This window comes from Ranitomeya imitator, chromosome 2 (assembly GCF_032444005.1).
Source record: "Ranitomeya imitator isolate aRanImi1 chromosome 2, aRanImi1.pri, whole genome shotgun sequence".
NCBI lineage: Eukaryota > Metazoa > Chordata > Amphibia > Anura > Dendrobatidae > Ranitomeya > Ranitomeya imitator.
Window position 1 is genome coordinate 300,406,919 of NC_091283.1, and position 9,894 is coordinate 300,416,812.

The 9,894-nt window shown below is 56.2% G+C and overlaps 2 long non-coding RNA genes across 2 annotated transcripts; one reads left to right on the forward strand and one right to left on the reverse strand.

The window, feature by feature from the left end:
- Nucleotides 1-182: 182 nt before the first annotated feature.
- On the reverse strand, nt 183-3,694 carry LOC138663362 (uncharacterized). The gene is made up of 2 exons (XR_011318175.1): nt 3,593-3,694; nt 183-1,360 (listed from the first exon to the last, which is right to left on the reverse strand). It is a non-coding gene; the product is annotated as an uncharacterized lncRNA (long non-coding RNA).
- Nucleotides 3,688-8,196, forward strand: LOC138663361 (uncharacterized). The gene is made up of 2 exons (XR_011318174.1): nt 3,688-3,819; nt 7,019-8,196. It is a non-coding gene; the product is annotated as an uncharacterized lncRNA (long non-coding RNA).
- The last annotated feature ends 1,698 nt before the right edge of the window (nt 8,197-9,894 follow it).

Consider the following 9,894-nt stretch of genomic DNA (forward strand, 5'->3'; position numbering starts at 1 on the left):
AAGTAACATTGCTGTCCATGGGTGCGCTAACGGACCCGTTGCACGGCGTTAATTTCGACATTTTCGCCGTGCAACGCAGTCCGTTAGCGTTAACCCATTAACGCAATGTGAACCTAGCTTTACACAGATACATCATGGGCTTGTCCTGCCCTACGCATGAAATGAAAGACAAATACAATGTGGAGACTTAATCAGAGCAATGTTTTATTTACATTCAGAACTGGTTTAAGAGGTAAACAATTACCGTTTCTCACAGAAATCTCAGACTTTTACTTATAGAAATACTGAATAAATATCATTTTAACAATAGATATAGAAATATTTCTAATTTTATAAAACTGCCTTTTTTTGCATAGAAAAACTTTATGCCTTTCCTTGTTTCATTTTATGCCTTTGCTTGTTTCATTTTATGCATTTCTAAAGTATTGTAAAAATGTAATATGCTGTTGGTGCATGCGGGCAGGACTGTCGGTAGGGCATGCGGCTCTGAAGCCCCCCCCCCGGGCCTGCCTCCGGTGTCTGAGATTTCGGTGTCCCGGACCTGAGATCATAATACCGGCCTTGAATTGTGAAGGACACGGCAGCCGATCCTGAGAAACATCCAAGGTGGGAATGCCCCATCATGTCGAAGAGAGTCTGCTAGATCCAGGCCTAGCAGACCAGTACTGGTGGGTTCATGGATGCCAGGAGGGAGCTGGCCTAAAGGAAGGTCTCGTCTTTTCCTGGCGGGTCAGGAAGTTGTCCCGTCTTTTTTTTTTTTTGGACAGAACATTTCCAGAAGAACCAAATTTGAACAGATCTCTTGGGAGGCAGACTTTAGTCCTCTGTTGCAGAAGCGAAGTACTCTTAAACTGATAGGCGCAGAGTAGGACGCACTAGAAAGTTGGCGTGCATGATTGTTCAGGGCGCTGGCGGTGTGGACCGGCCACCAGAGAAGGCCTAGACCAAAGCCTGGATATTTTAAGAGCAAGGTCACTGGAGCCTCTGAAAAACGTGGAGGCTGCATGAATAGGAAGGTTTCCTCAGGAGACGTCCACATTGCTCAGGGGAAAACTAGGACATATTTGTCCTGTGTTTTGGTTTTTTTTTTAAAGTAGCCCCCTTACTGCCTCGTAGGATATACCAGTCCTTAAGATCACAAATCCTTTTTCGCAGAGCGATGATGAAGACGGGCATGGAATAACCTGGACGCAGAGAGGCGAGAGGGTAGGGCGATTCGTGGCATGAACGGTCCTCCGGGGAACCCCAAACACTCTTGATGTGTTAGGGCCTTGCCTCGTAGACCACAGATGATATGGTAGTGACAATTCTAGGTGGGAGATTAGAGTGACAATTCCACTGTCGCCCTCAAAAGCCATATCTGGGAAGAAAAAAAAAAATTAAAAAGAAAAATCGTTAATAAAAAACCTCCCAAAACCTAAGGCCTAAACTGGGCTGGGCGGTCCAGACCCATGTCTTCCTCCTACTGACATTAAGTTAAAACAGATTAGCTTCGTGCTAGTTGGTGGTGTACCCTCCTCTACAGGAAATACCTAAAATTTTTTTTTGCATAGCATAAGCAGCATACACCCATTTTTTTTTGTGTACCCCAATGAAGCATTAGCTCCCCCACATCAACCAGAAGGCCACACAGCATAACCTCACTCCTCCAGTCAGAAACCTCCACCTCACATTAACCAGCGGACCCCACAGGATAAACCCAAAGCCCACCAGACATTCCCTCCCACAAGCGTAAATCCCCATATGACGCCCCCTGCCCCCAACCATAAATCCCATCAGACACCCCCCCAATCGGATGCCACCCCAGCTTAACCCCCCAGCATAAACCCCCATCGGACGTCCACCCCTCCTCCAAGCATTACTCCCATCGCACACCACGCCCACCCAATAATAAACCCCCACCAGACGGCCAAACCCCCACAGGATGTGGACACCCCCATCCAGCACACACCCCCATCAGACGCGGACACCCCACCCAGCACAAACCCCCCATCGGACGTCCACCCCCGACCCAGCCTAAGCCCTCATCAGCCCCCCAAACCCAACCCATAAGCAGGTCGCCCCCCAATAAAGGGGATCCCTCCGTAAGCGGCAGGTCGCCTCCCCACGTCCCACCACAGGCAGGTCGCCTCCCCACGTCCCACCACAGGCAGGTCGCCTCCCCACGTCCCACCACAGGCAGGTCGCCTCCCCACGTCCCACCACAGGGGTCCCCCAATAGCCTGCAGCAGGTCTCCCCCCACATCCCACAAGCAGATAGCCCTCAAATCCCACCACAGGGGTCCCCCACTAAAAGGGGTCCACCCCGTAAGCAGGTCACCTCCAAACCCCACCACAGGGGTCCCCCCCAACAGCCAGCAGGTGCCCCCCAAAATCCAACCACAGGGGTCCCCCACAATAGTCAGCAGCAGCAGGTGCCCCCCAAAATCCCACCACAGGGGTCCCACCACAATAGCCAGCAGCAGCAGGTGCCCCCCACAACAGCCAGCAGCAGTAGGTGCCCCCCCCAAATCTCACCACAGGGGGTCCCCCACAACATCCAGCAGCGGTGCCCCCCCAAAAAGCCCACGACGGGGGTCCCCCACAACAGCCAGCAGCAGCGGTGCCCCCCCAAAAGCCCACCACGGGGATCCCCCACAACAGCAGCGGTGCCCCCCCCCACAAAGCCCACCACGGGGGTCCCCCACAGCAGCAACGGTGCCCCCCCACAAAGCCTACCACAGAGGTCCCCCACAGCAGCAGCGGTGCCCCCCCCCACCACGGGGGTCCCCCGCAACAGCCGGCAGCAGCGGTGCCCCCCTCCCCACAAAGCCCACCACAGGGGTCCCCCACAGCAGCAGCGGTGCCCCCCCCACAAAGCCCACCACGGGGGTCCCCCACAGCAGCAGCGGTGCCCCCCCACAAAGCCCACCACGGGGGTTCCCCACAGCAGCAGCGGTGCCCCCCCACCACAGGGGTCCCCGACAGCAGCAGCGGTGCCCCCCCACAAAGCCCACCACGGGGGTCCCCCACAGCAGCAGCGGTGCCCCCCCCAAAGCCCACCACGGGGGTCCCCCACAGCAGCAGCGGTGCCCCCCCCCACAAAGCCCACCACGGGGGTCCCCCACAGCAGCAGCGGTGCCCCCCCCCACAAAGCCCACCACGGGGGTCCCCCACAGCAGCAGAGATGGCCCCCCCACAACAGCCGGCCGGCAGCAGCGGTGCCCCCCCCCCACAAAGCCCACCACAGGGGTCCCCCAAAGCAGCAGCGGTGGTCCCCCACAGCAGCAGAGGTGGCCCCCCCACAACAGCCGGCCGCCAGCAGCGGTGCCCCCCCCCACAAAGGCCACCACAGGGGTCCCCCACAGCAGCAGCGGTGCCCCCTCCCCACAAAGCCCACCACGGGGGTCCCCCACAGCAGCAGCGGTGCCCCCTCCCCACAAAGCCCACCACGGGGGTCCCCCACAGCAGCAGCGGTGCCCCCCCACAAAGACCACGGGGGTCCCCCACAGCAGCAGCGGTGCCCCCCACACAGACAAGCAGGTCGCCCACCACAGAGCCTCCCCCCAATAGCGAGCAGCAAGTAGCATTTTTTCACCCTGAAACCACTAACCTCCATGTGCCATGGCGTCCACAAGATATAATCATGCTGCTTTGCTTTGCCGCCTTCATGATGTGACTGAAAACACGCCCCCTCCCGATAGGACACGCCCCCCGGAAATGACGTCACACCTGGAATGAGCCCATACACTCTAGCATTTACCGTGTTTTCAGTCACATCATGAAGGCGGCAAAGCAAAGCAGCATGATTATAGCTTGTGGACGCCATGGCACATGGAGGTTAGTGGTTTCAGGGTGAAAAAATGCTACTTGCTGCTCGCTATTGGGGGGAGGCTCTGTGGTGGGCGACCTGCTTGTCTGTGTGGGGGGCACCGCTGCTGCTGTGGGGGACCCCCGTGGTGGGCGACCTGCTTGTCTGTGTGGGGGGCACCGCTGCTGCTGTGGGGGACCCCTGTGGTAGGCTTTGTGGGGGTGCACTGCTGCTGCTGTGGGGGACCCCTGTGGTAAGGGGGGGCACCGCTGCTGCTGTGGGGGACCCCCGTGGTAGGCTTTGTGGGGGGGGGGCACCGCTGCTGCTGTGGGGGACCCCCGTTGTGGGCTTTGTGGGGGCGGGCACCGCTGCTGCTGTGGGGGACCACCGTGGGGGACCCCCGTTGTGGGCTTTGTGGGGGGGGCACCGCTGCTGCTGTGGGGGACCCCCGTGGTGGGCTTTGTGTGGGGGGGGCACCGCTGCTGCTGTGGGGGACCCCTGTGGTAGGCTTTGTGGGGGTGCACTGCTGCTGCTGTGGGGGACCCCTGTGGTAAGGGGGGGCACCGCTGCTGCTGTGGGGGACCCCCGTGGTAGGCTTTGTGGGGGGGGGGGGCACCGCTGCTGCTGTGGGGGACCCCCGTTGTGGGCTTTGTGGGGGCGGGCACCGCTGCTGCTGTGGGGGACCACCGTGGGGGACCCCCGTTGTGGGCTTTGTGGGGGGGGCACCGCTGCTGCTGTGGGGGACCCCCGTGGTGGGCTTTGTGGGGGGGGCACCGCTGCTGCTGTGGGGGACCCCGTGGTGGGCTTTGTGGGGGGGCACCGCTGCTGCTGTGGGGGACCCCCGTGGTGGGCTTTGTGGGGGGGGTCACCACTCTTGTTGTGGGGGACCCCTGTGGTGGGCTTTTTGAGGGGGGCACCGCTGCTGCTGGCTGTTGTGGGGGACCCCCGTGGTGGGCTTTTTGAGGGGGGCACCGCTGCTGCTGGCTGTTGTGGGGGACCCCCGTGGTGGGCTCTTTGGGGGGGGCACCGCTGCTGCTGGCTGTTGTGTGGGACCCCTGTGTTGGGCTTTTGGGGGGGACCGCTGCGGTTGTGGGGGACCCCGTGGTGGGCTTTTAGGGGGGGCGCTGCTGCTGGCTGTTGTGGGGGACCCCCGTGGTGGGCTTTTTGGGGGGCACCGCTGCTGCTGGCTGTTGTGGGAGACCCCCATGGTGAGCTTTTTGGGGGGGCAGCGCTGCTGCTGGCTGTTGTGGGGAACCCCCGTGGTGGGCTTTTGGGGGGCACCACTGCTGCTGGATGTTGTGGGGGACCCCTGTGGTAGGCTTTTTGGGGGGGACCGCTGCTGCTGGCTGTTGTGGGGGACCCCTGTGGTGGGCTTTCGGGGGGCACCGCTGCTGCTGGCTGTTGTGGGGGACCCATGTGGTGGGCTTTTTGGGTGGGCACCGCTGCTGCTGGCTGTTGTGGGGACCCCCGTGGTGGGCTTTCTGGGGGGGCACCGCTGCTGCTGTGGGGGACCCCCGTGGTGGGCTTTTGGGGGGCACCGCTGCTGCTGTGGGGAACCCCTGTGGTGGGCTTTTTGGGGGGTGGCACCGCTGCTGTTGTGGGGGATCCCCGTGGTGGGCTCTTGGGGGGCGCTGCTGCTGGCTGTTGTGGGGGACCCCCGTGGTGGGCTTTTTGGGGGGCACCGCTGCTGCTGGCTGTTGTGGGGGACCCCTGTGGTGAGATTTTGGGGGGACCTGCTGCTGGCTGTTGTGGGGGACCCCTGTGGTGAGATTTTGGGGGGGACCTGCTGCTGGCTATTGTGGGGGACCCCTGTGGTGGGATTTGGGGGGGGGGCACCTACTGCTGCTGGCTGTTGTGGGGGACCCCCTGTGGTGGACTGTTGTGGGGGGCACCTACTGCTGCTGCTGGCTATTGTGGTGGGATTTTGGGGGGCACCTGCTGCTGCTGACTATTGTGGGGGACCCCTGTAGTTGGATTTTGGGGGGCACCTGCTGGCTGTTGGGGGGGGGCCCCTGTGGTGGGGTTTGGAGGTGACCTGCTTACGGGGTGGACCCCTTTTAGTGGGGGAGACCTGTGGTGGGGTTTGAGGGTGACATGCTTGTGGTTCGGTTTGGGGGGGTGTGACCTGTCTATTGGGGGGGACCCATGTTGTGGGATTTGAGGGCTATCTGCTTGTGGGATGTGGGGGGAGACCTGCTGCAGGCTATTGGGGGACCCATGTGGTGGGATGTGGTGGTGACCTGCCTGTGGTGGGACGTGGGGAGGCGACCTGCCTGTGGTGGGACGTGGGGAGGCGACCTGCCTGTGGTGGGATGTGGGGAGGCGACCTGCCTGTGGTGGGACGTGGGGAGGCGACCTGCCTGTGGTGGGACGTGGGGAGGCGACCTGCCTGTGGTGGGACGTGGGGAGGCGACCTGCCTGTGGTGGGACGTGGGGAGGCGACCTGCCGCTTACGGAGGGATCCCCTTTATTGGGGGGCGACCTGCTTATGGGTTGGGTTTGGGGGGCTGATGAGGGCTTAGGCTGGGTGAAGTGGACGTCCGATAAGAGTTTAGGCTGGGTCGGGGGTGGACGTCCGATGGGGGGTTTGTGCTGGGTGGGGTGTCCGCGTCTGATGGGGGTGTGTGCTGGATGGGGGTGTGTGCTGGATGGGGGGGCCACATCCTGTGGGGGTTTGGCCGTCCGGTGGGGGTTTATTATTGGGTGGGCGTGGTGTACGATGGGAGTAATGCTTGGAGGAGGGGTGGACGTCCAATGGGGGTTTACCCTGGGGGTTTAAGCTGGGGTGGCATCCGATTGGGGGGGGGGGGGTGTCTGATGGGATTTATGGTTGGGGGCAGGGGGCGTCATGGGGATTTACGCTTGTGGGAGGGAATGTCTGGTGGGCTTTGGGTTTATCCTGTGGGGTCCGCTGGATAATGTGAGGTGGGGGTTTCTGACTGGGGGAGCGAGGTTATGCTGTGTGGCCTTCTGGTTGATGTGGGGGAGCTAATGTTGGGGTACACAAAAAAATGGGTGTATGCTGCTTATGCTATGCAAAAAAAAAAAATTTAGGTATTTCCTGTAGAGGAGGGTACACCACCAACTAGCACGAAGCTAATCTGTTTTAACTTAATGTCAGTAGGAGGAAGACATGGGTCTGGACCGCCCAGCCCAGTTTAGGCCTTAGGTTTTGGGAGGTTTTTTTATTAACGATTTTTCTTTTTAATTTTTTTTTTTTCTTCCCAGATATGGCTTTTGAGGGCGACAGTGGAATTGTCACTCTAATCTCCCACCTAGAATTGTCACTACCATATCATCTGTGGTCTACGAGGCAAGGCCCTAACACATCAAGAGTGTTTGGGGTTCCCCGGAGGACCGTTCATGCCACGAATCGCCCTACCCTCTCGCCTCTCTGCGTCCAGGTTATTCCATGCCCATCTTCATCATCGCTCTGCGTAAAAGGATTTGTGATCTTAAGGACTGGTATATCCTACGAGGCAGTAAGGGGGCTACTTTAAAAAAAAAAAAAAAAACACAGGACAAATATGTCCTAGTTTTCCCCTGAGCAATGTGGACGTCTCCTGAGGAAACCTTCCTATTCATGCAGCCTCCACGTTTCCAGAGGCTCCTGTGACCTTGCTCTTAAAATATCCAGACTTTGGTCTAGGCCTTCTCTGGTGGCCGGTCCACACCGCCAGCGCCCTGAACAATCATGCACGCCAACTTTCTAGTGCGTCCTACTCTGCGCCTATCAGTTTAAGAGTACTTCGCTTCTGCAACAGAGGACTAAAGTCTGCCTCCCAAGAGATCTGTTCAAATTTGGTTGTTTTGGAAATGTTCTGTCCAAAAAAAACAAACGACGGGACAACTCTCTGACCCGCCAGGAAAAGACGAGACCTTCCTTTAGGCCAGCTCCCTCCTGGCATCCATGAACCCACCAGCACTGGTCTGCTAGGCCTGGATCTAGCAGACTCTCTTCGACATGATGGGGCATTCCCACCTTGGATGTTTCTCAGGATCGGCTGCCGTGTCCTTCACAATTCAAGGCCGTTATTATGATCTCTGGCCCGGGACACCGAAACCTCAGACACCGGAGGCAGGCCCGGGGGGGGGGTTTCAGAGCCGCATGCCCTACCGACAGTCCTGCCCGCATGCACCAACAGCATATTACATTTTTACAATACTTTAGAAAGGCATAAAATGAAACAAGCAAAGGCATAAAGTGAAACAAGGAAAGGCATAAAGTTTTTCTATGCAAAAAAAGGCAGTTTTATAAAATTAGAAATATTTCTATATCTAATGTTAAAATGATATTTATCCAGTATTTCTATAAGTAAAAGTCTGAGATTTCTGTGAGAAACGGTAATTGTTTACCTCTTAAACCAGTTCTGAATGTAAATAAAACATTGCTCTGATTAAGTCTCCACATTGTATTTGTCTTTCATTTCATGCGTAGGGCAGGACAAGCCCATGATGTATCTGTGTAAAGCTAGGTTCACATTGCGTTAATGGGTTAACGCTAACGGAATGCGTTGCACGGCGAAAATGTCGAAATTAACGCCGTGCAACGGGTCCGTTAGCGCACCCATTGACAGCAATGTTACTTTTAGCTGAAGCGCATCACTAGCGCATGCCATTTTCGGCACGCGCTAGCGATGTGCCGTTCTTTTGTGACGGACCTCGGACGCTGCTTGCAGCGTCCGAGGCCTGTTCCTCGCTACCGCAGATCGGGGATCTGCGCTATCGGGGAGGGTGAACGCCGACCCTCTAGAAACATTGCGTTAGCGCTATGCGCTTAACGGATTGCACTAACGCAATGTGAACCTAGCGTAAGACGTAAGGTGCTATAATAACAGCCTTGGGCTGGTTTCACACCAGCATTCGGCAGGGCTGCGGATGGCAGCCTTCTTCCTCCGTTAAGCCCCGCCCAATGCTGCACCTCTTCCTTCAGTTCCGCCTACGTCTGCATGCGTCCTGCATACCCTATCTTTAACATTGGGTACGCAGGCCAAGCAGATGCCGCTGCATGCGTTGTTTTAACGCTGCGCCGACCGCAACAAAATGCAACATGTTGCGTTCGACGCAGTTCAGCGCATCGTCAAAACGACACGTGCCTGTGTACCCAATGTTAAAGATAGGGGATGCATGCAGACGTAGGCGGAGCTGAAAGAGGTGTAGCAGTGGGTGGGGCTTAACGGAGGAAGAAGGCTGCCGAACGCTGGTGTGAAACCAGTCTTAGACAGGTAAACCACTTTTGAAACAATGTTCACTTGTACAAGCATTTAACCCCTCAGTGACGGGGCCAATTTTTTAAAATCTAACCAGTGTCACTTTATGTAGTAATAACTCTGGAATGCTTCAATATATTCCATTGATTTTGAGGTTGTTTTTTTTTCCTGACATATTAGACTGTATGATAATGGTAAACTTGGGCTAATGATATACTTGGGTTAATATGTTTTGCTTTATTTTGTAAAAATATCAGAAATTTTAAAAAATAGAAATTTTCAAATTTTGAATGATTTTTCCCTTTAAGGCTGGAGTCACACTAGAGAGGAATACGGACGAGTGCTATGCGAGAAAAAAAAAATTGCATAGCACTCGGACCAATGTTTTTGTTTTTTTTTCACGGCCGTATTATATGTGCGAGTGAAATTGCACTATGCTGCGATTTGCACCGTATATCAGCCGAGAATCCCCAATGAAAGTCTGTTTATGCAAGAAAAACTCATACCACACGGGCCATCAGTGTGACTTGCGAGAAATACGCAACGGTGTCCTTTGAAAGGCTGGCAATTCAGGTGCAGTGTACAGTAAAATCACACTGACAGCTTACAATATTTATAAATAGTTACTTTGTCGACTTCTGTCAAATCATTGCAGGATAGGAGACATGGTTTACATACAGTAAACCATTGCAGAACGGTTAGATTTATGTAGGTCAGTGACTAATACGGTTAGTAGTATGTGTGTGTGTAAAATTTGGGACCTGTATGTATTTAATAAAAATGTTTTCACTGAAAAAACTGGCGTGGGCTCCCACACAATTTTCTGTGCCACAGAGGGAAAGCCAGTGACTGGTGACATATTATAGCCTAGAGAGGGACCATGTTTATTGCCAC